Consider the following 27,839-nt stretch of genomic DNA (forward strand, 5'->3'; position numbering starts at 1 on the left):
GTCTGACCCTTTCTGAATGATTCACTCGCTGTCCATCAGTTCCGTGTGGAATGGACATCAATTTTATTAAATTAGGTTTGCTTTGTTAAACAATTTTGTCCTCAGAACAATGGCAAAGACACCAACTGAAAATTAAGCGCCACTTCTCATTCTCTCCCCGTCTCCCAATTTCGATTTTCTCGTGCAGTCTTGGAGATTATTTCCAGTATTTCACAAATAATAGAATTCAAGGGCATCAATCTCTGTGCTTATCTTACTTGCTGTGAGTGTCTACAGTACGTTCCTAGACATCATGAAATGGGTACACATTCAATGTTTTGATGGATGCCATCAAAACTCCCTACAGAAAGGTGTAAAGAAATTTCATCTTCGCTAACATTGCCTCACACTCTTGCGAGAATGATTTTTAAACAATTTCCCAGTATGGCAAGCATTATTGGCGCATGTGTGACATGTGCATTTTGCGTCTGTGAGCATGCGTCAATCATGCTTTCCTTGGGTTCAGCCCCTCTGCTTCCTTTTCTGGAACTTTCTTCCTAGTTATATCTTTCAATAATTGATCCTAGGGAGCTTTGGAATTTAGACCTACAATCTGTAAAACTAATCCCTTAGTCTAGTGTAATCTGTGTTCGTTGGTAGATGCTTAGTCCTCATTTGTTTGATGATTATCGTGTATCACACACCATAGAATCCTAGTTTGTTTCATTGTGGGCAATGCTGACTTTGATGATTGCATTAAGGCTTCTTTCCATCAGACTTACAGTTGTTTTTACTGTTGTTTTGGTTTGGTTGGGGGGAATTTTTTTTTATTTTGTTTGCTTGCTTTTTTCGAGACAGAGTTTCTCTGTAGCTTTGGAGCCTGTCCTGGAACTCACTCTGTAGACCAGGCTGGCATCAAACTCACAAGAGATCCACCAGCCTCTACCTCCCGAGTGATGGATTTAAAGGTGTGCGCCACCACTGCCCGGCTGTTTTTATTGTTTTAACTATGATACAGTTTTCCCGACAACTTTTATCTGATGACTTTAGCACTCACTGGGGCCTTTGCTTAAATTAATGGTTACATTAGCAGTTGCAAAGGGGAGCTTATATGACTGTGCCATTAATTACATATCATTACCCCTTATTCTTCTACAAACTAACTTCTCCCCATGCCCCTCATTTTCTATGGATCGAGGAGTAAATTTCTTCAGTGTGGCCGCAGGAGCTCCTCAGGTCTTCTATCAGTAAGCCTTGCTTTGCGAGACAACACACCTGCTCTACTCTCACCCAGACTTGTAATCAGTTCCTAGTTTCCAAAGATTAGCTCCTTTCATGAACAAGTGACTCCTAAGAGTAAGAATTGTCTAGTTTTCCTGCTTGCTGGAAACCTCATCTCACTTGTCCACCTTTATCTGCCATTATTTGCTGTGTTTTGGTTTTTATTGATGCCTTCTGATACCTAAAAAAAGTCACATGGTGGACACTCTGAGTTCCACGTTCTTAATCAGCTTCTTTTTCAGAGGTCTGAATTTTCTCAAATATTGTTAATTCTTTTTTTTTTTTTTCCGAGACAGGGTTTCAAATATTGTTAATTCAGTTTTGGTTCTGGTAGTCTCTTCCAGAATCGTTTACGAGTGTGTCTACGTGCTCCAGGCCCAGCGACTTGTCTCTTTTCATCTTGCGTTGTTTCTTCAGAGAGAACAGACCTCCTTCGTTCTCTGCTGCCCGGGCAAGACTCAAGGAGAAGGCAAGTGGTTCCTCACTCCTCATCGGGTTGTTACCTGTGCTGCCCGGCTCACGTGTGCACACCACTCTGCTCCGCTACAGCAAACAGCCAGGTGTTCCCGCCGCTGCCCCACGTGATTCTCATCCTTGCCCTTAAAACTGTCCCTTAACGTTGCACCGCAAACAACAGGAGACCCTTACTGAGGAAGAAAAACTGCAAAGTCAGAAAAGTGAGTCTCCTGTTGAAAGAGGAATTTGCCTCAATTTTAAACATTTCGTTTTTGTTTTTCTTAAAATGAGTAGCTTTGAGATTGGTGATAAATTACTATGTGGATCTTTCCCTAGGGTCATCCTCTGATCCAATTCCTTCATCTTACCTTGAACTTAAACACACACATGCGTACACACACATGCTCACACACAGAGGGAGGGAGAGAGAGAGAGAGAGAGAGAGAGAGAGAGAGAGAGAGAGAGAGAGAGAGAGAGAGAGAGAGAAAGCACCAAAGAACTTACAGTCTTTCTGTTAAAATCCGTCAGGCCTTAGAGTTCAGTGCTTTATGGGAACTTGAATTATTATGCAAACTTGAGAGACACAGGATTGCCCCACCTTTCCAAAGAGGCAGGTGCAGGCTCTTGGATATATTTCGGGAATCTTCCTAGAATAAGCACTCCGTGAGAAAGGAAGAGAGAGGTCATGGGTGGACTGAAGCCAGAACAGTTCCTGAAAGGTTTCCATGCTGGGTCCAGGTTTTTATTCTCATTTTGTTCTCTAAAACCACAAGGTAGGGACACAAGCAAGAGTTTACAGAAGCGTAAGTGGCAGTCGGCTGGTTGCTAAGGGCAACAACCCACTGTTTCAGCTCTTCCTCCAGGTTATTCTGTTCCAGGTAGCAAATGAAGTCATGCTTGGCAGATAGGCAGATAGGCAGATAGGCAGCGTTTTAAGGAAGTCACCAAATAAGTCACTGTCTAACCAATGAGCTCTTCTACTTTATTCTGCTTCGGGCATTTGTAGAGGCAAGAGCACTGGCAATGCGGGCCAATTGGTAACTTCTGCGTGGCTTCTCTTTGGTACAGTTCACCTGTTTAGTGGGGTCTCTTTGATTTCAAGAGATATAAACAACTTGAAGTGGACAGATATTTCACAGTTCATGTATTTGTTGCCTCGCGGTTATAAGAAAAGTTTGGAAACAGCAACCTTGGGAAAGCTTTCCTTTTGGCTCATAGTTCGAGGGTATGGTCAGTCCATCATGGCCAGGAAGTTTTGGCAGCAGGAGCTCTGAGGAGCTGGTCACATAACCAGAAACATTGTTGTGGTTGCAGCACAATTTGAGGTGTACTTGTTTCGGTGCCCAAATCTGCCAGAATGTATTTTTATCTTGAGAAAACACCAATCAGATGATTCAATCATGTTTATTTTTTAGCTATAGAATCTTGCACAGGTCATTACCCACATTTTATATTCATTAAGGAGCTACTGAATGGTTCGTTTTGGTTTCTTATATTAATATTATAATCCAGGGGCAGTGAAAACACTGAGATGGACCATTCTGAGAGTAGAAAAAAAAAGTTCATTGGGTATCAAACTGCCAAGGCTCTCTCTGGGGCAAGGGAGGGTGCAGAGAGAAGATCAAAATGGTGGAAAAGAAGGTATTTTTATGCCACTGTCAACAGGGCTGTTTGGATTGACTGGGTACCATACCCTGACCCAAAATGGCTCACCTTTCGGGCAGATTAAAGAAGGTTCATGGTGATTCAAGGGAGGTTCCTAGTAAATAGAAACCTGCTTTGAGACTTCTGTTTACCCAATAACAGCCCTGTTTATCCAGCCAAAGTCCAACTGTTGAGGACATTGTCATCAGTACTGCCAATCTAGTGACCACTTTGGGCCTCACGTCCCTGTCTTTGATGATGATAAGGCATGAATTCTATTTCCTGTTGGTTGGGGACTTTACAAGAGGGAAGTCACGAATGCTGGTCCAAAGCAGAGGCTCAAGTTAGCGGGTGAAGGTAAGGAGACCTAGAAAATTCTGTCAGAAGCATCTATTTTATGCGACCATAGTTGGGTTATTTCACTAATTCTCTCCTGGAGGAAGCTTCTGGGCTTCACGTCAGCAAGTTGAGGGCTGGCCAGTTTTGCAGGACCAGTTAAGGCTAGGGAGATGAGTAATTGCAGGGCTGATGTTGTTTCCTGCGTGGTGACTGTCAGCTGAGTGGAGTCTACTGGGACAGATATAGACTATGGACAGAAAGTACAGCTAAGGACTTGGGAGGATCTTTATCTCAGGCATGTTTGAAATCTCCAGGCCTTTCTCGGACAAGAGAACTGAAGCCCATTTGAGCTGTGACAGATGGATCCAAGTCACAGCTCCCTAAACCTTACATGAATTTATTTTTAAGTTAACACAAAGAGACAGGAGTTTGTTTGTTTTTTTTTTTTTTTTTTTTTTTTTTTTTTTTTTTTTTTTTTTTTTTTTTGGTTTTTCGAGACAGGGTTTCTCTGTAGCTTTGGAGCCTGTCCTGGAAAGTTAACACAAAGAGACAGGAGTTTTAGATATGTCAGCAGGATGGCGGTCTGTAATCTGCACTCTAACATCATCAGCATAGAGAAAGCAGTTAACAAGTCTCCAGACAGCTCGAGGGGACTCATGCCTTTGACCATAGCAAAAATAAGGCTGGAACAGTATCAGTGTGATAGAAGCATGAACGTCCATCTGTAGTGAGAGAAACGTCCTGACAAGAAGGAGAACAAAGAGGAAGAGCTGCAGGACAGAAAAGATGGTTCTGGGGAAGAAGCACAAACACTCGTTCTTCTTGGACAGAGGCCTGCACAGATGTAAATTGGACCCAGAAGTTTTCAGCTCAGTGGGGGACATTTTTAAGTCTATATTTAGAAAACAAATCAGCCAAATGAAACTTTTTTTGACCCTGTGACTATGATAATTTTATTTATCTAAAAGTATTAGTAGTGGGCGCTTCTGTCACCAAGACTAGATTAATCACGTATCAGAACTCTGTTGATTAACATTAAATGTGAAGTTGGAAGTTTTGCCATAACACGTATAATTTTAAGTCTTGTTTTTCACATACATCAGTTTCTCAAATCATCACCAACTTCCACATACCTTCTATTTTTCTTTCCCTGCTGAAAACATCCAATCTCTTTCATCTTTATTATAATTTGCATGCAGAGAGTAGTCACTGAGAATAAAGGCAGAGTAAGAAGCAATATGTAAATCAGTGATGACAGCAAGGTAGTTTTGAGCCTTTTTTTTTTTTTTGTGGAGGCCCAAAAATGTGAGCCTGTTTCCACCTTGACCAAAGGTCAGAGAGTTGAAACTTACTTCCATCCTTCAAAGTTATTGTCTGTTTCTACCTCAAGCAAAGGTCCCACCTAGATTGAGATCAAAGAGTTCTGCTCTCTCAAGGTTATTGCCAACAGGTGTGGCTAATAGCCAGACCTTGTCTTTCAGGAATAGAGACGTAGATCTGTTTCTGTCCAAACAAAAGTCTAAAGATCCTACAAAATTCCTACACCCTCAAGGAGACAACAGTGGATTCAACCTAGGGAGTGGTTTACCTACAAAATGTTTTGGTCTAGCGTGTGAGATGACTTGTCCTAGCAACAGAATGTTTAACTAAGCATGTAGCCTGCCTAGCAACAGATGTTTAACTAAGAATGTAGCCTGCAACCTTTGACTGGTATGTTCATTTCCTTGTTATCATATTAATGCAGTTTTTTTTTTTAAATCTTACTCCTACCCTTTGGGGTTGAGGTATTTTAAGCAATTGGAAATGAATCATGGGTGATTTCAGTATTCCCTGGAACTCACTCCGGTACTATCCCGTGTTTTCTGTTTTATTATTTTCACTTGCGTCTTTGTACTCTTTTCTAACTTTTCTAATCCCCATGCCCATACCCCGCTACGTGGTATCTTTGTCAAAGCTGGCCTCAGACATTATTTTTATTTAAAACTGTCCTTCTAGCTCAACAGTTCTCAACCTGTGGATTGTGACCCCTTTGACAAACCTCTAACCCCCAAAATATTTATATTACAATTCGTAACAGTAACAAAATTACAGTATGAAATAGCAATGAAAATAATTTTATGGTTGGGAGGTGCCTAGTCTTACTGCAACTTGGTATGTCTTGTTTGGATGATATACATAGGAGGCTTGACCTTTTCTGAAGAGAAAGAGAAGAGAAGTGGATTGGGGGGTCAGAGAAGAAGTGACAGGGGACTGGGAGAAGAGGAGGGAGGAGAAACTACTATAAGGATGTAAAAAAAACAAAAAATGAAAAATTAAAAGTTGGTAACAATAACCCATCAAAATAAACCATGTTGCTGAGAGGAATATATTCTCAATAGTTTTAAGAGACAGTTTAGTATCTAGAAGGAAAAGCTGAATTTAAATGAGTTTAATTATGTTGGACTATTAAACATCAGCAATTGAAGGCAAGATTTTCCTTATTGTTTTTCTTTGTCCTGTTGACAAACCTTTTAGATATATACATATATATATATACATATACATATATATATATATATATAAAACCTCTGCTTTAATATCAATTGCAAATTCTTCTTAAAAAGACTGGCTCAATGGAGATCATATTTGAGTCATGCTACACAATGTAACCACAGAACACAAAATACAGTTCTTTCCAATACCAGGTTATTTGGGCAGCACATCTGTTACGCTGATTTTACAAGGGGAATAAGAATTCTGTTTTCCTCCAGTGTTTTTATGTGCTATGCCAGACACTTAGAGACCCAGTACCCCTCTTCCTAAACATTCTGTTTGGCAGTCAGTTCTTCTGGAAACAAAGCTATTCATATAAATTTCTGAAGTATCACTCCCCACTCAAGTCTCAGACCATCTGAAAATCTGACTGTTAATTCATCCCCAGCGCTTTCTTCTGTGGATGGAAAATATGATGAGATAGTCAGGCTGTGGTTCCAGGAACTGGGGTGGAGGCAGCCAGCATCTTGTACACTGACTGCACAGAGGAGAACAAAGAAACATCTAGATAGCATCCCCAGGTATGCAGGTTTCTGTGGTATCTGCTCGCCTTTCCTTCCCTAAGCTCACTTTAATTAGCCACCGTATTCTGAGTGCTAGCAGTAGACCAGGAGAATGAGCCAGACTGAAGACAGCATTGTTCTCCAAAATTATTGCTGTAGTCTTGGCATTCAGCTCAGTCAGAATAAAGGAAAGAATGTGTGAGAAGAGGGGAGAGTTTCCTCTTTTTCTTCTACAGGAGCATAAGTGATGGAGAAACTGAAGTAGCTTATCTATTTGAAAGTCATGATTCACAGCCCCTTTCCAACCCTGGGCCGATGTTCATTTTCAGAGCTCACTAGCTAACATACATTAACATTGTTCAGAGCAGAGTCTGAATTAACTTGAGGGTCACTGTACAGAATTTTGAGACCCTGCTGCATGCCATTTATGTGAAATACAGCTGTAAGTTGGCCAAGGACCTTGTGCTGAAGAAGTCTATGGAGCTTACAGGTATAAACGATGAACACAGTGGTATTACGTGAGGGCGTGCTTGCACACACACACACACACACACACATACACACATGCATATGCACAGAGAGACACAGAGAGAGAGATACAGAGAGAGAGAGAATGGGGTACAGATGAGTTTGTGTCTCCTGGAGGGGAAAATGTAGACAATGAATTACCTATTTTAAAATTTAAAATAGTGTTTCTTGACATTTTTAAATTATCGCACCTCTAAAAATCATTTTTAGACACTTTTTCCCCTAATTGTCTCCTCTCCAGTGAAATCAAATAATCAGTAATAAAATTCTGCTGCATAGGTTCAGACCGTAGAGAGCCAGCAACCACCGCAACATCTAAGAGTTTTCACCTTCCATCACCCAAGAGCCCACTCCTCGAGGCACACTTGGAGGAACAGACCCAAGGGAATGGGAGGGGGTCTCCCTGCACAGTGCACAAGAAAATTTTCACTAGATGGGTTGGGAAAGCCTGTCAGGAAGCAAAACAGACTGGCTTTGAAATAAGGCTACAGTTTGTTGATGAAGGGAAAGGAGCAGCCAGGTGGGATGGACTGCGGCCGCAATCCCAGCACCCTGCAGGGTGAGGCAGGAGGCTCACAAGTGTGAGTTCAAGGCTAGCCTTTGCCGTATAGCAAGAAACTGGGGGAGGAGGGAGCAATGAGGGAGAGAGGAATGGAGGGAGGAAAAGAGGGAGGAAAAAAACCACTGAGTTAACGGAGCTTCCCAGTATTTCAGAGTTGAGAGAGAGAAACCCTGCCAAAGTTTCTAAACGGCCCTCCCAGCTCATATTCTTTAGGACTATAAGATTAATTTCTATTTATTAATCTATACAACACATAGTTTTGATTACTATCAAAAGCTTACTGGAGCGCTTCCAACTGTTTGGGTTCTCATCAGTGGTGGAATCAAAGACAGTTGGTGTGGTAATTTGAATGTGAGCTTCTAGGGGCTAATTACATTCAAATTAATCTTATAGCCCTAATATCTTGTACCTACGTTTTAAGACCCTGACATCCGGTCACACCTGCACCGCTTTTCAGTCCTGTCATCTTTGCACACGTAACTGCTTGTCTCCCTTAGCACAGTCCCCGGGGCTTAGCCCTCCCAGGCCCTCAGCCCTCCTGGTTCCTCTGGGAACCATGTGCTTTCTCAAGCCAGGCAACGTGGTGAGCGGCCTCAGTTGCCCCCACCATTCGCTTCCCGGTTCTTTTTCACTCACCTAACATGTTTCACTCGCTGGGTTAGCTGCTTTTCTTTTTTTAGTAGCTGCTTGTCTTTTACTTTTGAAGTTGATGATTTATATCCAGCAAACCTTTATTCCAAAATCAGAAGAATCCACATAATTAAGAGTTATTAAAAGTGCCTTGGTCTTACACATTTAAAGGAATGCTTAAGTGTTTGAAATAATCTTAATTACTTTTTTATTTAAATTAAAATTTCTCTTCATTTTATGTACCAGCCCCAGTTTCCTCTCCTACCTTCTCCCGTCCCCCCTTTCCCCCATCCTATTCCCCATCCACTCCTCTGAAGGAGTAAAGCCTCTCTTGGGGAGTCAACAAAGTCTGGTATACCAAGCTGAGATAGAACCAAGTCCCTCCCCTGTATCTAGGCTGAACAAGGTAACCCACCATAGGAAATGGGCTCCAAAAAGCCAGTTCATGCCCCCAGGATAAGTCCTGGTCTCACTGCCAGGGCCCTCCCAACAGAACAAGCCACATAACTGTCACTCACATTCAGAGGGCTTAGCTCAGCCCCATGCAGGACCCTCAGTTGTCAGTCCAGAGTCCCCGAGCTCCCACTAGCTTGGGTCAGCTGTCTCCATGGTTTTCCCCATCATGGTCTTGCCCTTGCTCATGTGATCCCTCCTCCCTCTCGTCAACTAAGCTCCAGGAGTTCAGCCCAGTGCTTGGCTGTGAATCTCTGCATCTGCTTCCATCAGTTACTGGATATAGGTTCTATGATGACGATTAGGGTGGTCACTAATCTGATTATAGGGGAAGGCCAACTCAAGCACCCTCTCCATTATTGCTAGGAATCTTAGCTGGGGTTGTAGCACACCATGCCCGTCTGTGCTCTACAGTTCGTGAACCGGGCAAGGGGCAAGTGTGCCTCGAGGGGTGGGCTTTGTGTTTTTGAAACACACAAAGACACACAGACAGAGACATGGGTCATCCTTGAAACAGGAATGCCCCAAGAATGCCCCCTTTATTGTATCCAGGGGCAGCTCATATAGGAATCCTTAACTGATAGCCATACCCCAGCCAAACACACCAGAAACCACTTCCCTGCCAGCAGGAACTCCTGAGGGCCTCGTGCTTAGAGCAGCTGCAAACATTACAAGTTGTTTACCAGAAATTCAGGATCTGGGAGGTTCACAGCTCCCAACAGGGGGTCATCCTTGTAGATTCCTGGGAATTTCCCTAGCATCTGGTTTCTTCCTAACCCCATAAATGGCTCACTCTATCAAGATATATCTTTCATTGTAACCTCTCTCCGTTCCTCCCCCAACTCAGTCATCTCAAGTCCTCATGTTCCTATCCCCATTCCCTCCCTTCTACTCCTCTTCCCAGTTAACCCAGGATTTCACCTTCACAGGGAGATCCATGTGTGTCCCTCTTAGGGTCCTCCTCTTTACCTGGCTTCTCTGGGGTTGTGGATTATAGCCTGGTTATCCTTTGCTTTACATCTAATAGCACCTTATGAGTGAGTACCTACATGTTTGCCTTTCTGGGTCTGGGTGACCTCACTCAAGATGGTTTATTCTAATTCCATCCTTTTGCCTTCAGAGTACAAGATGTCATTGTTTTTTACCACTGAGTAATACTCTATTGTGTACGTGTACCTCATTTTCTTTATCCATTCTTTGGTTGAGGGTCATCTAGGTTCTTTCCAAGTTCTGGCTATTATAAATAATTCTTCTATGAACATAGCTGCACAGATGTCTTTGTAGTATGAGTGTGCATCCTTTGGGTATATGCCCAGGAGTGTTATTGCTGGGTCTTGAGGTAAGTTGATTCCCAATTTTCTGAGAAACTGCCATACTGTTTTCCAAAGTGGCTGTACAAGGTTGCACTCTCAGCAGCAGAAGAGGAGTGTTCCTTTACTCCACATCCTCTCTAGCATAAGCTGTCATCAGTATTTTTGATCTTAGCCATCCAGACAGGAGTAAGATGGTATCTCAGAGTCATTTTGATTTGCATTTCCCTGATGACTAAGGATGTTGAGCAATTCCTTAAATGTCTATTGACCATTTGAGCTTCTTCTGTTGAAAATTCTCTGTTTATATCAGCACCCCATTTTGAAATTGGATTGTTTGGTATTTTGATGTCTAGTTTCTTGAGTGCTTTATATATTTTGGAGATCAGCCCCCTGTCAGATGTGGGGTTGGTGAAGATCTTTTCCCATTCCATAGGCTGCCATTTTGTCTTATTGACTGTGTCCTTTGACTTACAGAAGCGTTCCAGCTTCAAGATGTCCCATTTATTGATTGTTGCTCTCATTGTCTGTTCTACTGGTGTTATACTTAGGAAATGCTCTTCTGTACCCATGTGTTCAAGGCTCTTTCCACTTTTTCTTCTATCAGGTTCAGTGTAACTGGATTCATGCTGAGGTCTTTGATCCATTTGGACTTGAGTTTTGTGCATGAGGATGGATATAAATCTATTTGCATTTTTCTGCATGTTGATATCCAGTTATGCCAGCACCATTTGTTGAAGATGCTTTCTTTTTTACATTGTATAATTTTGGCTTCTTTGTCAAAAATCAGGTGTTCATAGGTGTGTGGATTAATATCAGGATTTTCAATTTGATTCCACTGATCCACGTGTCTGTTTTTATTCAAATACAATGCTGTTTTTTTTTTTATTACTACTGTTTTATAGTAGAGCTTGAAGTCAGGGATGGTGATGACCCCAGAAGTTCCTTTATTGTACAGAATTGGTTTTTGGCTATCCTGAGTTTTTTGTTTTTCCATATGAAGTTGAGTATTGTTCTTTTGAGGTCTGTGAAAAAATTGTGTTGGGATTTTGATGGGAACTACATTGAATCTGTAGATTGCTTTTGGTAAGATGGCCATTTTTACTATGTTGATCCTAACTATACAAGAGCATTGGAGATCCATTTTCTGATACATTCTTCAGTTTCTTTCTTTAAAGACTTAAACCTCTTGTCATACGATCTTTCACATGTTTGGTTAGAGTTATCCAAAGATATTTTATGATATTTGTGGCTATTGTAAAGGGTGATATTTCTCTGATTTCTTTCTCAGCCCATTTATCCTTTGTATAAAGAAGGGTTGCTGATTTTTTTGAGTTAATCTTGCATTCAGCCATATGACTTAAGGTGTTTATCAGCTGTAGGAGTTTCTTGGTAGAGTTTTTGGGGTAATCTATGTATACTATCCTATGTTCTGCAAATAAGAAAAGTTTGACTTATTCTTTTGCAATGTGTATTCCCTTGATCTCCCTTTGTTGTCTTATTACTCTAAGCTAGAACTTTGAGTACTGTACTGACAAAGTGGACAGCCTTGTCTTGTTTCTGGTTTTAGCTTTGACTTTCTCTCCATTTGGTTTGCTGTTGACTGTTGGCTTGCTGTATATTGTCATTATCATGTTTAGATATGTTCCTTATAGTCCTAATCTCTCCAAGACCTTTACCATGTAGGGTTGCTGGATTTTTGTTGAAGGCTTTTTCAGCATCGAATGAGATGGTCATGTCGGGGTTTTTCTTTCAGTTTATTTATATGGTGGATTAGGTTTACTGATTTTCATATGCTAAACCATCCCTGTATCTCTGGGATGAAGCCAACCTAATCACAGTGGATGATTTTTCTGATGTGTTCTTGGATTCGGTTTGCCAGTGTTTTTGTGTCAATGTTCATGAAGGAGATTGATCTGTAATTTTCTTTCTTAGTTGCGCCTTTGTGTTGTTTGGGTATCAAAGTAACTGTAGCCTCATAAAAAGTTTGGCAATGTTCCTTCTGTTTCTATTGTATGGAACAATTTGAGGAGTATTTGGTATTAGATCTTTGAAAATCTGGTAGAATTCTGCACTGAAATCATCTGGCCCTGGACTTTTTTGATTGGGAGACTTTTGATAAATCTTCTATTTCCTTAGGGATTAGAGGGCTATTAAAATTGTTTATCTGGTCTTGATTTAATTTTGGTATGTGGTACCTATCCAGAAAATTGCCCGTTTCTTTTACATTTTCCAATTTTGAGGAGTACAGATTTTTGAAGTATGATCTAATGATTCTCTGGATTTCCTCAGTGTCTGTTGTTATACCACCCTTTCACTTCTGATTTTATTAATTTGAATATTCTCTCTTGGCCTTTTGGTTAGTTTGGATAAGGGTTTATGTATCTTGTTGATATTCTTGAAGAACCAACTCTTTGTCTCATTTATTATTTGCATTGTTCTCTTTGTTTCTATTTTATTATGTTCAGTGCTCAATTTACTTGTTTCCCGCCATCTACTCCACTTGCCTGAATTTGCTTCTTCTTGTTCTAGAGCTTTCAGGTGTGCTGTTAAGTTGCTAGTGTGAACTTTCTCCACGTTTCTTATATAGACATTTAGTTCTATGAACTTTCTCTTAGCACTCCTTTTACAGTATCCCATAAGTTTGGATATGTTGTGTTTTCATTTTCATTGAATTCCAGGAAGTCTTTAATTTCTTTCTTTATTTCTTCCTTGACCCATTGAAGACTCAGTTGATGATTGTTCAACTTCTTTTTCCTTTAGTTTCTTTTTCTTAGGTATTTTTTTTTTGACAGGGTTCCTCTGTAGCTTTGGAGCCTGTCCTGGAACTAGCTCTTGTAGACCACACCAGCTTTGAACTCACAGAGATCTGCCTACCTCTGCCTCCTGAGTGCTGGAATTAAAGGTATGCACCACCACCACCTGGCCCATTCTTCAATTTCCATGAGCTTTTAGGCTTTCTGCAATTCATGTTGTTGTTGAATTCTAACTTTAAACCATTCCATATTTTTTTTTTTTTGGTAACTGTTAAGGTTTACTTTGTTACCAAGTATGTGGTCAATTTTAGAGAAGGTTCCATGAGGAGCTGAGAAGAAGGTATATTCTTTTGTGTTTGGGTGGAATGTTTTAAAGATATCTTTTAAGTCCACCATTTGAGCCATAACATCTTTTAGCTCCCTTATTTCTCTTAAGTTTCTGCCTGGCTGACCTGTCCATTTGTAATGCAATACCTGCTCTACGCATCATTCGATACAGGACTCAAGCAAGAGCCTGGAGATTGAAACACACACAGACAGACAGAAACACGGGTAATGCCAAGAATGTCCCTTTTATTGTGTTCCAGGGCAGCTTATACATGGTCTCCTTGACTAATGGCCACACCCTAACTCTCAGGTGCAAGCCCCCTAGAAACCATTCCCCTGCCACCAGGAACTCCTGAGGGTCTCATGCTCAGAGCAGCTGCAAAACAAGTTGTTTGCTCAGAGCAGCTTCAAGTATAGGAAAACAAGATCTTTACTCCAGCAGGCAGGGGGTCACAGGAAATTCAGGATCTGGGGGTACACAGTCCCCAACATCCATTGGTGAGAGTGAATTGTTTAAGTCTCCTACTATTAGTGTGCGGTGTTTGATGTGTGATTTAAACTTAAGTAATATTTCTTTTTAAATGTGGGGAATAGATGTTCGGAGTTGAAATTTTATCTTGATTGATTTTTCCAGTGAAAAATTTCGGAACTGAAATTTTATCTTGATGGATTTTTCCAGTGGTGAATATGTAATGTCCTTCTTCATCTCTTTTGATTACTTTTAGTCTGAAGTCTATTTTGTTAGATACTGGGATAGCTACACTAGCTTGTTTCTTATGCTCATTTTATTGGAAAATCTTTTCCCAACCCTTTACTCTGAGGTAATGTCTGTCTTTGAGGTTGTGGTGTTTCTTGATGCAGCAGAAGGATGGGTCCTGTTTTTGCACCCATTCCATTAGCATGTGTCTTTTTAGAGATGAATTGAATCCACTGATATTAAAAGATATTAATGACCTGTGATTATTAATTCCTGTTATTTTTTTATTTTGGTGGTGGTGGTGGTGGTAGTGTTTGTGTATTTCTCCTCTTTAGGATTTGCTGGTGTGAAGTTATCTATTACCTGTATTTTCGAGGGTGCAGCTAACTTCCTTGGGTTAGAGTTTTCCTTCTAATAGTTTCCGTAGGGCTGGATTTGTAGATAGGCATTGTTTAAATCTGGTTTTGTCATGGAATATCTTGTTTTCTCCATCTATGGTGATTGAAAACTTGGTTGGGTATAGTAGTCTGGAATGGCATTTGTGGTCTCTTAGTGTCTGCAGAACATCTGTGCAGGACAGAGTTCTGGCTTTCCATTGAGAAGTCAGGTGTAATTTTGATAGGTCAACCTTTATATGTTATTGGGATTTTTCCTTTGAAATTTTAATATTCTTTCTTTATTCTGTATGTTTAGTATTTTAATTATTATATGGCAAGAGAACTTTTTTGGTCCAATCTATTTGATGTTCTATAAGCTTCTTGTACCTTTATAGGAATATCCTTCTGTAGTCTAGGAAAGTTTTCTTCTATGATTTGGTTGAATATATTTTCTGTGCCTTTGAGCTGGAGTTCTTTTCCTTCTTCTATCCCTATAATTCTTAGGTTTGGTCTTTTACGGTAACTTAGATTTCCTGATTGTTTTTAATTTGTTGCTAAGAATTTGTTGGATTTAACACTTTCTTTGACTGATGAATCTATTTCCTCTATATATCTTCAATACCTGAGATTCTCTCTTCCATCTCTTGTATTCTGTTGGTTATGCATGCATATGTAGTTCCTGTTCGTTTATCCAGATTTTCCATTTCCAGAATTCTCTCTGTGTTTTCTTTATTGCCCCTATTCCAATTTCCTAATCTTGAAGTGTTTCTTTCACTTGTTTGTTCTTTTTCTTGGTTTTCTTGGCTTTTAAAAAAGGGATTTATTGATTTCTTCCAATTTTATGTTTCTCTTATCCTCCATTTCTTTAAGGGAATTCTTTATTTCCTCTTTTAAGGCCTGTATCATCTTCATAAAGTTATTTTTAAGATCGTTTTCTTCTGTTTCATCTGTGTTGGAATGTCCAGGTCTTGCTGTTGTAAAACCACTAGTTTCTGAGGCTGCCATATTGTTTTTATGTTTTTGAATGTGTCCTTAATTCTCCCCATATGTATTTGGAACATCAGAGAGAGCATGGATTATCTCCATTTTTTTCTGAAACCGACAGTGGAAGCTGACTAGTAAGGATGCATTTTAGCTTTAGGTAAGCATGTTCTAGGATTTGCTTTAAACAAAACAAAGTCTATGACTTCAAGTAAGAATTCCCCCAGTAAGCCAGGCATGGTGACATAACTTGTAATCCCAACTGAGAGGTTGAGACTAGAAGAGTGTAAACTCAAGGCAAGCCTGGATCTGCAGTTCAATCTTGTCACAGATTTGTAAATATTTGGAAACTGTTTGTGAAGAGAGGGGCCACAGTGTGGTGGCAGAGCCCTTGCCTAGCACGTGTGAAGCCCCAAATTTAATCCGAGTACCACAAAACACAAAAAACTCAATGCCGAGTGTGAACTGTGTAGCCACTGGGTGCAGCGGCCCAACCAAGTCACCAAAGACCCATGTGGCCTTCTCTTCTCTGCGGTCTTTATTTCATTCAGTCTCAGGCCCACCCCATGTGCCCCAAGACAACGGTACTGGATCCAGGAAGCAGATCTAGATACGGCAACAGACAAAGAAGGGCACGAGCTATCCATACTATAGCTCCTTTTTTATTTTTTTTTTTATTTTTATTTTTTGGTTTTTCGAGACAGGGTTTCTCTGTGGCTTTGGAGCCTGTCCTGGAACTAGCTCTTGTAGACCAGGCTGGTCTCGAACTCACAGAGATCCGCCTGCTTCTGCCTCCCGAGTGCTGGGATTAAAGGCGTGCGCCACCACCGCCCGGCTATAGCTCCTTTTTTAAAATACGAAAAGTGGCTCCCTTTGAAACCCGTGCATCACCTTGAGTCACGTGACCTGCACTGAGCGGACCTCTAACACAGCTCTCCTGCTGCAGATTTATTGGAGGACAACTACCATTGAGCTCACAACAGAGGCCAGAAATAGACAATTTACACTGATTCTTTACTTGATAGGCCACAGCACAAAGACAAGAAAAATAATACTATTCAACTCAGTATATGCTCATGACATGAACAAGGTGAAAAGTTTGGCACTAAAACAATAAATAAACATTAAAACTGAACATAGTCCTTTCTTCAGAACTCCTCATTGTTAGTGACGAGCCAGAAGATACCACAGGCTACCACGAAAGTGACTTAGCTGTCACGCTGGGGACAGGCAGACACTGAGAGCTCACTTCAGCGGACAGCCTTTCTCAGGCTGGACACGTTGCGACCCTCCTCCACACGGCCGCCCTCCTTCGGCACCCACCACGTGGCTCAGACACCATCTCCAGCCCCAGCTGTTTTACTGGGGCAGCCTGCACTCTTAGAATGTTCCCGACGGTTTCTGGAACCTCTCTACTATTTCTGGAAAATGACAAATGACCAGACTTGTTTTTTTTTTTATAAAAAGTGACTCTTCTCTGGAAATAGAAGCTGTGGCTTTTGCTGCCAACAGCCAGATAGATAATTTACAAGCTTGCGTTCTAAGAGAATCAGAGGGCGGTGGAAAGGGATGGAAGTCTTTGCTGGCTCATCACGTAGGACCCGCGTACACGGCAGTTCTGGCTGCCCCCGTTCGGAGTCTGGGCCACAAGCTACATACTTTAGGATATTTCAAATGCTCTGTTTCTAAATCCACAATTGGATGGAAGGGTGGCTCTTGTGAATGCTTTAATGTCATAATTCTTTCCCAGCACTCTTAGGAAGATCAAACAGGATGGAAAACTTCATTGAAACTCACCTTATTTCCATCTCTGCTAAATCAAAGCAGCTTCACCAAGCAAGAGGTGTCTGGCTCTGTCGTCTTCTCTTCAGATACTAACCAGGAGGAGATAAATGGCGCCTGGGAACGGGGAGCTGAAGATGAAAGGGTCACTGTGCGCTCTTCTGCCAGCCGTTCTGTGCGGCTCCTCTGGGTCCCTGACTCCACTCGGGCAGACAGCAGGAGATGCCTGTTGCCATGTTTGTACTCCTCTACTCTGCAAACACCCAGGACAACTAAATCTTAAGCTATTCACTATTTCTTTTAGCTTAAGTCATTGGTTTTTATTGTGATATAGAAATGTAATAAATAGCAAAAAAATACAAATGTAAAAGACAGAAGAACCTTGATATTGGTAGTTCCGACAACCCAGAGACAAGAGTTCACTCGTCGATGTGTATGTTTCCAGAACTTTCTGTGCATCAAAATGGATCTACACATACACATATTTTTAATCAAAAGACTGTAATACATTTTAATTTACTAAATATATTTTGGTAAACACCATTATCCATGGTTATATAATAGTATATTACTTAGCTATATATTAATTTAACAAATTGTCATTATCTTCTTAGCTATAAATATATTATGTCCATTGTTCTAATTAAAGCCACATTTTAAAGAATGTCTGTCTATTTCTATTTGTTAATCTTTTAACTTTTTAAGAAAATATATTTTAAAATATATTTTCCCTATACTTCTTTTCTGTCTAAAATGAAGAAGATAAAACAATCAAGAGAATTTGATGTCACTTGACATATTAAAAATGATATGTGTCACCTGGCATCATTTGAATGTAGCTATATTTAGTGATTGTCTAGTTTTTATTTGTTTTTTGGTTGGTTGGTCTGGTTTGGATTTTTTGAGACAGAGCGTCCCTGTGTAGCCTTGGCTCTCCTGGAACTTATTCTGTAGACTATCCTGCCTCTGCCTTGCGAGTGCTGACTTAAAGGCATGCAGTGCTTTAGACAGGTTCTCTCTACATGGCTCTGGCTGTCCAGACACTTCCTATGTAGATCAAGTTAGGGTTAGGGTAGAGTTAGGGGTTAGAGGTTAGGGTTAGAGGGTTAGGGGTGAGTGATTAGTGTGTAGGGTAAGATGGCTCGAGTTAGGGTTAGGGTTGAAATTTTAAAAGAGACTTGGATTTTCAAAGAGATGATATTTTAAAGAGATCGAACTTTTGATGTGAATTTGTTTTGAATTGAATTTTTGTTTGAATTTGTTAGAGGCTTTTAAAGTTATTTATGTATTGTGGTATCGATATTAATGTTCCATCTTGGGGGTGAATGAGGAAAAAAAGGTTCTAATTGAAAACTGATGTGGTTGTGTGTCACGTTGACAAGGGGTCAGCTGTACTGGCTAGTTTATGTCAGCCTGACACAAGCCAGCATCATCTGAGATGGGAGAGCCTCACCGAGAAAATGCCTTCGTCAGATCATGCTGTAGGCAAGTTTGTTGGGCATTTTCTCAATTAGTGATGGATGTGGGAAGGGTGGTTCTGGGTGCAAAAAGAAAGCAAGCCATGAAAAGCAAGTCCAGCAGCAGGACCCTCCACAGCCTCAGCAACCGCTCCTTCCTCCAGGTTTCTGCCCTTCTTGGGTTCCTGTCCTGACTTCTGTTGATGATGAACTGTGATGTGGAAGCATAAGCCAAATAAATTCTTTCCTCCCCAAGGTACTTTGGTCGTGGTGTTTCTTTGCAGCAATAGTAATCTTAAGACAGTGGTCAATGTAAGATATGAAAACAGAATTCAATAAAGTCACATAAAGAAAATTACAGACCAGTCTCCCTGATGAACATAGATGTAAATTCTCAGGAAAATGGTTGCAAACTGGATTCAAGATCACCTACAAAAGAGTGTCCCTCAGGACCAAGTTGACTTCATTCTGGCAATGCAAAGATGGTTCAGCATATGTAAATTAATAGATATAATTCATCCCTAAATGGACTCAAAGACAGAAGCCACATGATCATCTTAAAAGCACCAAAAAAAGGCTTTTGCAAAATTCTAACATCTTTTCATAAAAAAATGATAGATTAGTCATGAGAAGAACATGACTTGACACAATAAAGACTAGATGCAGCAAGCTAAGCTCTAACCATGATGCATAAGGAAAATCTCAAAGCATTTCCACTGAGATAAGGAACAAGACAAGGCTGTCCACTCTGTCTGCTTCTATTCAGTATAGTACTTGAAGTCTTAGCTACAATAGGACAAGACAAGGAAAGAAAAAGTATCTCTATTTATAGATAATATGATTCCATACATAAGAGACCCCAACGACTCCATCCAAATTTCTTAAATGACACAAAATTAACACACTAAAATCAAAAGTCTTCCTATATGCTAATAACAATCATACTGAAAAAGAAATCAAAAGAAAAATATTCCATTCGCAGCAACTATCAAAACAAAATTAAAATTCCAGGGAATAAACCTGACCAAAGAAACGAAAGACCTAGATAATTAAAACTTCAAGGCGTTGAAGAACGATATTGAGGAAGATTCTGAATGATCCCTGTGGGCTAGGGACCAAGGTGTTAACTAATAATAGTGGAGCAATATCCCACATCTATACTACAGCAATAATATATGGCTCACACACATACCAAGTATTTTCAATACTTTATAATTGTCTGTCCTATGGGACAAACATGGCCTAGACAACATAAAACGTAGCTACAATCCTCATTAAGCAAATGACAAGGAAACTTGTTAGAGAAAAGGGTTGATTTCAAACACACCAGCTCAAGGCATCACAATTTGTTGTAGTTTAAGTTCAGATGACTTTGCCTTCCTAGCGTACCCACCAACAATGCTGAACTAACTTGGCCTCCCTGACTGGGTGACTGGTATCTTAATATTCTAAGGACTCCACAGCTACTTCATAGTCAGAACAATCCTCCATTTCCAATTAACTAGGACTCAAATCTGACTAGTAACTCTTTTTAAAACCTGGGTATCAAGCTTGGTTCAAAGTTCCTCCTAACTCCCTTCGTTTCTTCCTTGCCACAGACATTTGCCATTCTGGATTCAGAGAAGAATGGGACTAGAGATATGCAATGAAGCCCCTCCTCATAACGGGGCAGCATCTGCATCAACGGTGTACATGTGAAGCTTCAGGCTGGGCCTCTCTGTGTTTGGAACCTTCTCTATCTCCAGGAGCCCCTCCACAGAAAAACTCACTTTCTACTTCACCACAAGCATGTGTCAAAACGTTCAGAACCACAGCTTCACTCTTTCTTCTCTTCCCCCAGTGAAGGGAAAAAGCTGAATACATTCAACAACAGAACAAGTTTCAAGATTCTGCACCTAAGTAAATATTTGGAGGGAGAGGCTGACAACCTCTACTTTCCCAAGATGCCCTTGGTCTGCATGAGGGTGGTGTTGAGAATGAGTCACTCGGCGCCTTGGACAGAAAAGCAGTACCGCCTCCTTCAAGGGCAGGGAAGGGAGAGCATCAGCCGTAAATTTTGAGTGTTTACCCTCCCTCAAATTCTGGGAAAGCACGAAGAAATGGGGTGTTGAGGGTGTCTGGTGATAAATTACGGTGACGACCGTCATACAGTAAGCCCCAATGTCTAATAGTGGCTTAGAGAACCTCAGTGCCATGTGTTCTCAGCTTGGGTTTTAGACTCATTTCTGAGACAACAACAAAATAAATCAAACTCCATATTCTCTTCCACACCAGGTGGGTATTAAAAGCACCCTTAACTGTCGGTCTTAACGTTTCTATCCTCTGACAGCAAAAAAAGACTTTTAGTCGTTTAAAGGTATGTTCCAGAAGAGTCTCCAAGTCAGAGTAAATAAAACCATCTGCCTTTTAATACTTCACATTTTATGGCTTCAAATGTGCTGTGTACAGCCAACCCCAGAGGAGGACAGCACTAACTCACATGGACAGAGCCAGAGCGTGAGCCAGAGCTTCCCACATATGGGCTGCCTGAGGCGGCCAGGGGTTCCAGATGAGCACAGCAATTCCCAGGAGAGGAGGGCCCAAGGCAGGTGACTTCCACCGGAGAACATGAGGATGTCTCATGAACAGTGGACGTGAACAACTGAAAGCATCAACCTTAACACAGCCCATAACAAGCATGGGCCTCGCAGTCAAAGCCCTGAGCTGATGATTCGTCTCAGCTCTGCAGCAACTCTGTTGATTTCAACAAGAAACAAAACTTTCTTTTTTCCCTCTTTTTAAATTGATTTTATTGAGCTATACATTTTTCTCTGTTCCCCTTCCTTCCTTTCCCCTCCCCTTCAACCCTTCCCCATGGTACCCATGATCCCAATTTACTCAGGAGATCTTGTCCTTTTCTACTTCCCATGTAAAAGAAACAAAACTTTCTGTACCTCTTTGTAAACACATGTAAAATACCCCATGTATAGCCTTAAAGGTATGTAGGATCTTGAAATGTATGACTTATATTACACATGCAACTATCATTATTTTTTTATTATTGAAAGATCTTGGGATTGACATTCAAGGGAAGCACTGAGGATGATTTTCCTTTGGGGTGAAAAGTTTGTTAGAAGACTTATTAACACCATGGTCATATATATAGAAAAACAGACAACAGGAGCCCCAGTGAGAATTCAGGCCCCAGCCCCATGGGAAGACAGACAACATGATGGGACTAGTCAAGTCCACAAGGCAGGCTATGGATATCTTCTTATAGATCTCAAATAAAGGGAAGGCATTCACAGGAGGAGCTTGGATCCAGGCAAGGGAAGAAAGGTAATCTATAGAAGGAGGATGTGTATCCAAGGACATATGGAGAATCAAGGGCAGGAACACAGATAGTGAAGGTGTATACAATAAATGTGTGTGGTGTGGACAGACATATTGATGCTCTAATATCCTAGGGAATGTGTCAACTGAGGTCTATATACCTCCTTGAATTGAGAATGGACCAGCCATTCTCCTGGAAGCTGAGCACCTGGGATTCTATTTAGAGGGGTTAGAGCTTCACAGAGAGACCCTTAGTAGGGGTTGGCCATATCCTTGCATCCACAGTGCTTATAAAAAAGTAGCTTCTGCAGGTGGGCATGGCCTAGGGATAATCTACACTGGACCCTAATAATTGCATTTCCATAGAATTAATCTATGACTTGTCTTGAAGGCTTTAGAAATGAGCAGGTAGGGAAGAGAAGAAGCTAGTTCATTTTCTGTTACTACAATGAAATGTCGAAGTGCATAGTTTGAATGAGGAAAGTTCCCCATGGGCTCATGTATTTGAACACTTGACCCCCAGTTGGTGGTACTGTTGGGGGAACCTATGGAACTCTTGGGAGTATAACCATATGGAAGATATCCATCACTGAGAGTGGGCTTTAGGGGTGACGTTGTGTCCTGCGTATGATCTCTCTGCTTTCTGTTGCTGCCACTATGCCCATCCTTCCTTGCCCTTGCGCTAAAACCAACTCTTGAGCCACGAGCTAAAACAAACTCTTCCTTAAGATGCTTGTGTCAAAATTCTTTATCATAGCAACAGAAAAAAATGCTGAGGTTTAAATCAGAATGGCCACCACAGACTCCTATATTTGAAGGTTTAGTCACCAGGGAGTGGCACTATTGGACAGGATTAGGAAGTGTGGCCTCTCTAAAGGAAGTGTGTCACTGCAGGTGAGCGCTGAGGTTTCAGGAGCTAATCCAAGTCCAGTGGTTCTCTCTATCTGCTGCCTTTGGATCCAGTTCAAAACTCTTAGCTATCATGTCTGCCTACATGTATCCATGCTCCCCCGCTATGAGAAAAATGGACAAAAACTATGAAACTGTAAATAAGTCCAAATTAGTTATTTTCTTTTATAAGAGTTGTCATGGTCATGACGTCTCTTTACAGCAATAGATCAGTGACTAAGACAGAAGCTGGTACCAGGAGGGGGGTATTGCTGTGACAGGCCTGACCATGCTGCTTGTTGGAAAGTGGACTTTGGGATTTTGGATTAGGAGAGCACTTGAACATTTTTGGTAGGTTTCTATGGGTCACACTAGAAGGAGCATGGGAGACTCCTGCTGAAAGCAGCGTAGACTGTGAGGGCCCAGCTCAAGAGGTTTCAGAGGAGAAGAATAAATGGCCTAGAGACTGTTCTTGTGGTATCTTAGAAAAGAATGTCACCACTTTTTGCCCTTTTTTAAAATATCTCTCTGAGGCTTAATTGAAGAGTTTTGGATTAATGGCTTTGACAGAGGAGATTTCAAGATAGCCTAGTTTTGACTGTGTCATGTGGTTATCTGTGTCACATTGTCACCTTATGTATCTATGAAAAGGAGCAAGGCAAGTAGGGAAAAATATGAGGGTGCAGGTTGAAGAAAAAGGGGGCACCAGGAAGTATAATAGAGCTAAGTCCTGGGCTCAAGGAGATAAAAAGATTAAAGCCTGGTGCTAAATAGAATAGAGTAGTGACCTCATGACAAGACTCCATCCAGACAAGTGTCCAACTTGTGAAAAAGAATTAAAGAAAAACTTAAGTTGTAAAAGAAATCGTTGAAAACAGAAAGCTGATGTAATTGAACAAGCAGATCATGCCCAGCTGGAACAAGCAACAAAACTTGGCAGCTTCAGCTGAGTGGTTGTGTCTTCAGCATCAAAGACACAAGAAAGGGGGTGTGGGATATGCCTATGTGACTAAGGAAAGCTGCTGTGGCCAGCCATGTGACAGGGATGACACTGCACGGAGGTCCAGGGAGGCCATTGTGTGGAGATGTGAAAGTGAAGGCTGGATTTGTTGGAGAGCCCAAGATGTTGAAGATGCCCGAGTCTTGGGACACCTGCCAAGGAGAACTGCTAACAGGGTGTGGAACCAGTCCAAGGGAAGAACTGTGTTGCAATCAAGAAAGCTAAAAGAAGGCCAGTACCTTTCTCAGACCCTTAAACATCTTACATTGTTTAAATAACACCAGTGATGATGATTTTACATGTCATTGTTAAATCTTTCCAGAAACTCTAGACTTAATCAAATTGTATGCAGAACACAAGGAAACTAGAAGCTGAGAGACACCTAAATGTCATTCCTTGTGGGGATAAATTAGAGAAAGCTCATCACTGCACAAGTAACAGCCAAGACCAAGAAGAAAAATATGCTGAAAGTTTTGTCTCTGCAGCAGATCCCTCCACTGACTAATACTTTCTAATTAATACTTTCTCAAAAGCGCGGATCTGCACATTTAGAACTCACTTGACAGTTTATGGTTGACCTCACACTTTCCTACCAATCTCAGAGCCATGCATACTGATTCTCTAAACCTGATGTCTGTGATATGTTATTTTTACATTCTGTATCATTGACTGAAATTTCTTTGCCTAATTGTGTTCTATATAAACCTAATCCCTAATCCCTTTCTATCAAAAGAGCTCCAAAAAAGAATATTTAATTGATGAATTGATAAAAATTGCCAGAATTCAACATCTAGTTCAAAATTAGACATTAAAATGTATGAGAAAAATATTGAAAAGATGCAAAAGATGGTCATACATATGCAAATCTGTGGAAATTAAAGAAACAGAATCAATTTCACTGGTCAATGAGAAGGCGATGAGAAATTTAATAACTGGCTTCAGGTTAAGGGAAAAACTACAATGCAACACCATTTTAACCCTTGCTATTTCACAAGAGGTTCTGGTGAGAGAAGGGGAACGTTTCCTTATACTGAGAAATGGCTGGACCTCAGTACTTGCTGGCAATCTGAAATCAGCAAATGGACTTGTTTTCCTGAACAGTTTTTTTCAAGCATTGATCATATCCTTCAACACCAGCTTCCTACTCCCTCTTTCTAGAGATATCCAAGAGAGAGAGCCAAATGAAAACCATTAGAGTGGAGTGGCCGAGCAGAGGAGGCACCAGGAGTGGGGGAAGTGACGGTCGTGAGAGCTCCTGGGAACAGGAAGAATATCTGATCCCACGGGAACAGAGGGGAGAGACGGACGTACCAGTGACGCTGGATTCCATGTCTCCAACCCAGTGAATGCTGCTGAAAAATCAAAGGTGGAAGAGAAAAGAAACATAGTGGGAATTGGGGCAGCATGTGTTCCTCTCATGCATTCCCAAGCAATCCTGTTGGCATAAGCAGTAGAAATCGTCGGGAAGCAAATAGACAGCGCGCCGGTGCAAGGCTAAGTAAAGGGGTCCAAGTTCTTCTTGTGGCCAAAGCCGTAAGTATGGCTGAATTTGACCACAAAGAGAAAGTAAAGACACGTTCCCCTACTCAAGTTCATGGACCCACTCAAGTACCGTGAATGATAGGAGAGGTTTTTTTTTTTCATCACCTAAAAATTATACAAGATGGTGACTTCCCCCTCCCTTTTTTGAGACAGGGTCTCACTATATAGCTCTCTGGCTGTCCTAGAACTCAGCATGCAGACCTCAGACTCACAGAGCTCCACCTGCCTCTGTCTCCTGAGTGCTGGGATTACAGGTGTGTGCCACACCCAGCTCTTAACTTTCTACTGCTGAGCGGAGACATCATGACTAATGCAACCTATAAGCACTTTGTGTGGACCTCACAGTTCAGAGAGTGCATCCATGGCCATCCCGGCGGAGGGCATGGCAGCAGGCAGCAGGCAGCAGGCAGCAGGCAGCAGGCAGCAGGCAGCAGGCAGCAGGCAGCAGGCAGCAGGCAGCAGTCAGGGCTGGTGTAAGAGCAGTATCTGAGACCTTACATCTGGTCCACAAGGGCAAGGCAGAGAGAGGGCTACCTGGGAATGGTGCGAGCCTTTGACACCTCAAGGCCCGCCCCCAGGGACACATCTCCTCCGACAAGCCATACCTCCCAATCCTTCCCAAACAGCTCCACCACCTGGCACCATGTATCATCAAATATGCAAGCATATGTAAGTATGAGAGACACACATTATACAGAGGCCCAGCGTAGATATTCCCATTGCAGGTGGAAGGACTACAAAGAGAGCAATTAAAGATTGGTCCAAAGCAAGACTGAACTTTAACAGGAAAAACACAAAACCGCGGCTCTGTGTTTGACCTTTTGGGATCCTGATGGCATGTCCTGTGCTCTATCAGACTTAGAAAGTCCCATTTTTTTTTCAGCTCTGTTTACCTATGTAAACTCTCTTGGGCTGATTCCACTTTAAACTCAGTCATGTTCTCTTCTCACCAGATTTCGCATTGCCATGTCTTTTTGCTCCATTCTCTCACCATAAATCTGGCAAAGGTCAGTGAGCATTAACCACACCACAGCCTGAATGTTTGTTGTCTGCCTATTTCCCCCACCACACAACTTAGTCTTTTACTTTAAATCCAGATTCACTCAAGCCTTTGCGGCAGAGGCAGACTCCCTGTAGGGTTTGTGTCCGCTCCCTTTCGAAATCTCCTAAGGCAGGCCTTCACTACCCACATGTCTCTTGGTGTTCTGGTCTTCCAAACTTCCAGAACAGTCCCTTAATTTCTGCTTACAGCATTCTAAAGCTTCTTCCATCCACAGTTCCAAACTCTCCCATGTAACCACCACTAAACTAATCTGAAAGCCTAGGAACCACATGGTCAAGATTATCCCAATAACCCACTTCTCAACAGCAGTTTTCTGTATTGGTTAATTTTCTTGTTGCTGGGATTAAATATCTGGTAAGAAGCAGTTTGAGGAAGGAAAGGATTATCCTGGTTTACAGTGTGAGGCTACAGCCCATGGTGGCAGGGAAGGCATGGTGGCAGTGGCAGCCCTTAACTGCGATAGCAAGAGCGTGGCACTACTCTCTAGCCCAATCACAAGCAGAGACAACACTTAGCCGGTACTCTCTGGGTCCTCAAAAATTTGCCATCCAAAATAATTTTGAGCCAGAGATTTTGAAGTGAAGAGAGCCCAGGAAACATGATCTGAAGATTTTGAGGCCCCTGGCATGGAAGCAGGAGCAAATCAGAAGCCAAGGAAGTTCCAGCAAGAAAGAAGGAGAAATCCCTCAAGTATGAGAAAGTGCATTTTTCTCATGCAGGCTACTGCTAAGTCACCTCGCAGTGAGGCCTTCTCTGACTACTTAGCTCATCCATCCATGCTCATGTATCTCTGTACTGACACGAAAACCCGTGTGGGCAGGAACCCTGAATTCTAGTGCGTGGAGCAAAAGGAATCATTAGTTGAGGTGTTAATTGAAGGATCCATTGAGTTTCATTGAAGACTCTCTGAAATTTTAGAGTTTCATCTTTAAATGTTTTTGATTGAGTGACTAAGTAAACAAATGAGGGAAAAAATCCCAGTTTATTTCTTTATATTCCAAGTAATAATAGAGTCGTGGAGTTGTGGAATATGGGAGGGAAGCGGGGAAACTGAATTGAGTGATAAAGTCACCAAACAAGTCAAGTCACTAACCTTTATACTCAGCCTTGGATCTGTTGCTAGCGTCACTTCTAGCAAACATTATCCTTTAACTTTGGACTCTGTATAAGAAAAGATGTGGCACTGCTAACAACTCCTAAAAACCAAAGTAGACAGAGGAGCGTGTCTTCACAACAAGGCAGACGCTGAAGACGCCTGGGGTGCTTAATGAGAAGCTGTGAGAGTCCATTAAAGAAACGGAAATGTGGTTTACTAGCCGCTTTAAGCAAAAATAACAAAAGCTCAATTCAGTTCGTCCCCAATTAAATATCTTATTTCTTGGAGCCACAGAATAATTCATCACCACAAACAGGCATTTCCTTATTATTACTGAAGCCATA

General features: G+C 41.4%; 1 long non-coding RNA gene across 1 annotated transcript; it reads left to right on the top strand.

Annotated features, from left to right (window-relative positions):
- The first annotated feature begins 3,578 nt into the window (after positions 1-3,578).
- LOC119826396 lies at positions 3,579-20,896 on the top strand. The gene is made up of 2 exons (XR_005287415.1): positions 3,579-3,717; positions 20,193-20,896. It is a non-coding gene; the product is annotated as an uncharacterized LOC119826396 (long non-coding RNA).
- The last annotated feature ends 6,943 nt before the right edge of the window (positions 20,897-27,839 follow it).

Source organism: Arvicola amphibius, chromosome 11 (genome assembly GCF_903992535.2).
Source record: "Arvicola amphibius chromosome 11, mArvAmp1.2, whole genome shotgun sequence".
NCBI classification, from domain to species: Eukaryota; Metazoa; Chordata; class Mammalia; order Rodentia; family Cricetidae; genus Arvicola; species Arvicola amphibius.